General features: G+C 34.9%; 1 pseudogene; it reads left to right on the top strand.

Annotated features, from left to right (window-relative positions):
* The first annotated feature begins 3,041 nt into the window (after positions 1-3,041).
* Positions 3,042-3,595, top strand: LOC148549809 (uncharacterized; annotated as a pseudogene).
* Positions 3,596-3,823: the final 228 nt, after the last annotated feature.

Here is a 3,823-nt window from a genome sequence, read left to right as displayed (position 1 = left end):
GATAGGGTGTTGTATGATAGATGAAATGTTGCTTGTGTTGGATGATTTATAGGTACTAAAAATATCAAATTCGTAAGAAATGTCTTGGCACCATCGAGTGTGGATGTATGATAGGTTGAATCCAACAAGAGGGTATATTAAACCTGAGTTTTATGACAAGGTTGAGGAGTTTATAGAAATAATTAGTAAGTTAGATGTTGTGAAGTCGGAAGGAAAGTGTAGATGCCCATGCGTTAAGTGTAGATGCACAAACTATAAAGAGTTGAACATTATTAAGATGCATTTGTGGAAAAAGGGGTTTATGCCAAATTATTGGATTTGGACAGAACATGGAGAGATTGACGACATAGGGATTAATCAGACGGGATTTAATAATTGTGGGGAAGGTGGTCCAATAATTTGATATTTTAAATTGGAACTATGACTATAATTGGAACATAGATGGTTTATTTTGGCAGTGATTATTGTTCTAATGAACTTTATTTACAGGTATGATGCAGCTTTGGACCACAAGACAAAACTATTAGAGACTATTCGTAAATTAGATCTTCCGATCAATCCCTTGGATGATATTATTAATCAGGTGACGGGAATTTGTGTTTTTTCATCTCGCATCAATTTCAACAGATAGTTTGTTCTGGTTTACTTATATTCTGCAGATAGTTTGTTCTTCGCATAGAAGAGAATATAGGTGAGCTGGTGCATTTGCATTGTGCTTTTTTACTTCCTTTCTTCCTTTCATCTTGTATCACTAGTATGAGTTTGTTTTCCTCTCAGAACAGAATCAGATGAAAGTTTATCTTGCTGTCAATTGTATTCTATCAACCTTTTGAGTTTTGTGCATAAAATTTATGCTTGTGGCACACTTGTTATTAGGGGATAGGCAGAGGATAAGGACTAAAAATTGGAGACAGCCATATCCTGAGTCACTGTCTTAACTTGTTTAAACAATTGACTAGAGTCTCTCACTCATTCTCCAACCGGATCTACAACACATTTCACTGTGTGGTGTGCAGCCACGCACAGAAATCATTGCTGGGTTGCTCAGAAATAAATATCAGATAATAAAGTATTTATTTGTCTTTAATATTGTCTTTTAATATATATGTAGGTCATGGCTCCTCGGGTCAAGGGTAAAGGTGTCAAGGGTCATAGAGGTTCTCGCACCACTACCGCAGCTGCTATTTCAACCACCTCCACCTCTTCTGGGACTTCGGTTGTGCCAGATTTTCAGTCAGGACCACTCAGCCAGCAACCCTATTTGATGGTACTTAATCCAGGCTACACGGGTCTTCCTCCACCAAGTTGGCCTACTCCAGGATGTATGGGTCCCCCTCCTCCACCCCCTCCTCCGATTTCGATTCCTCCTCCGCTTTGCAATTCCAGTCTATTAGTTGATTCAGAGACACCTGAAAGCTCTAGTACATCTCCTCTATCAGAGACTGCATCGGTTCCTAATAGTGTCACAAAAAAAAAGATTGGTTCCTGATGGAAAAATAAGGTAAAATTTGGATCTCTCCATAATTAAAATAGCAGCATCTGTTTGAATTTTATTTATATATGTTTTCACTAGTTATATGCTTCCTGATTATGATTAAAGTGCTAATAGACTAAAGATATGTGTTTACTACTATATTTTAATTTCAAATTAAAGTGCTAATGGCTTAACACAGGCCCTAGTTTTCAATAGCAGCACCAATTTCTATTTGTAGCAATTTATAATGTTGTTCCTATTTTTGTTCTGTATGTAATATAGTCAAAGTGAGAGAGTTATGTGCTCTTTGTTTTCTTTGTTCTTTCTTTTTTAATCATAACTTGTCTTTAATCATAACTTGATTGAATATTGTTCATGTGATTTGAATCTTTTAAGTAGCAATTTGATGAGTATGTGCAGAGCCACTTTCTTATTGATGATGATGATGATGAGTTTTTCTGGAGGGCTTTCAAGTATAGGACAAGTAAGCGATTTAGCCAAATGATGTCAGATATCTGTGAGGGTGTGGATACAACCCACGAAGGGCTAATTCCTGCTTACAAAAAGGTGTTAGAAAGGTACTGGGAAATAGATGAGATATGGAAAAATATAAGGAAAAAAGTAAGAGAGAATCGAGCGTCACTCTTAGGTGGTTATGTCCGTTGCGGTGGTTCTATTCCATTGAGCTCAACTATAGAGAGGATGGTAATATAATTTAAGTGGCTTTAGATCTTATTTAATAGACATCTATTTATGTAAAATTTTTCTTATTTTGTGTTTTATGTGGAACAGAAGAAGCAGTTGGGCCGTACACCAACCCACGAGGAGGTCTTCAAAGAAACCCACACACTTAAAAGTGACAAGTCTAAATAGGTAGACAAGCGCTCTCAAGACACTCATGTGAGATATAGCATAAATGTTAAATTAATGTACATGCTGCCACTTGAATATTTATATGCCCTTTTGTGTTTTTGGTCATGTTTTTGGTACATGCTGCGACTTGAGATATAGCATAATTCGCATTTCTATTGATGTTTTTGATAAATAAAAGTAATCACTATTGGTTGATTCCCTTTAATAAATACTCCTCCTATGTCAAAATTCTTAACTAATTTCTAGCTGTCTGGCATTAACATTACTGTATTTAGTGGTCCTAACTATGTTCAACATTATTATTATTATTCAGCTTTGTGCTTTGTGATTTTATAGTTGGTTTCTTTTCTTCCAAGTTTATGCAGCTTACACGCCTGGTAAACCAACTCATTATTAATTTATTACTCGATGAGGAATGCTACAACTCATTTATTATCAGGGAGGAATAAAATGGACCATAACCATAAGAGATGTCAGCCATGTGCCAATTAAAGGAGAAGCCTTTTTCTTTTCTTTTTTCCGTTATATGTAAATTAAGTTTTCTATAATCTGCATTTGCTGCACTGTGATATACATTGCTATTTGTCTTAATAATAATAATAATATAATTGATATAATCATTGTGCAATAGGAGAAGTTTATAAAAAAGTTGGCAGAAGTTCAGGTTCAACATGCCGAGGCTCAAGCACAGGGAATGGAGCTACAACCAATTGATGAAGACTTGATTTGGGAGGAAGTGTGTGGTGGGCAAAAGAAGAATCGAGTTTACGAAAAATGGTCATTCTTTTCTAGCTCTATCAAGTCTGGAACCACTTCTGCCAATTCTATATCTGGAAGAGCACCAAGAAATCAAAATTATTTTCCTGATTTGCAAGAATAGATTCATAATCTCAATGAAGAGCTTTTTCAGCGTGTTACTCAACAAACAGATGAGCATATTAGTAAGTTGTTAAATACACGCTTGGCTCCTTTGGAAAAGACTCAAAAGAAGTTAGAAAAGTTGAAACGGGCAATTGGAAAGGCCAAGAAGGAAAAGCTGAAACAGAAGAGGTAGAATGAGGCTTATGTTAGCTATTATGAGAAGGTTAGAGCGTCAAGTAGTTCTAGTGCAGTTCCACTACCACCGCCACCGCCACCACCCTCAATGTCTTCGGATGAGGGCTATGATGATGATGAGGATGAAGATGACATTGAAGACTATAGCTGATAGTTTTAGTATGGTTGAACAATATACTAGGAATTATAGTTGATGATCAATATATTTTGTTTATATTTTGAATTATATTAACTTGCTTGTTTATAGTACTTTTCTTTTAGTTTTTGATAATGCGATGAATTTGTTTATTTTTTGAAATATTATAAATATTCGAATACAAATTAGATAAAAATTTGTATTAAATTTATATTTATTTTATATGAAAATAAGTTTATTTTGTAATTAGAAAAAAAAATTTTACCTTACTGATGGATTTATAG

The sequence above is a fragment of the Arachis ipaensis genome, chromosome B8, assembly GCF_059453495.1.
Source record: "Arachis ipaensis isolate K30076 ecotype BB chromosome B8, ASM5945349v1, whole genome shotgun sequence".
NCBI classification, from domain to species: Eukaryota; Viridiplantae; Streptophyta; class Magnoliopsida; order Fabales; family Fabaceae; genus Arachis; species Arachis ipaensis.
Note: the sequence above shows the minus strand (reverse complement) of the source record. Positions and strands in the feature narration are given on the sequence as shown.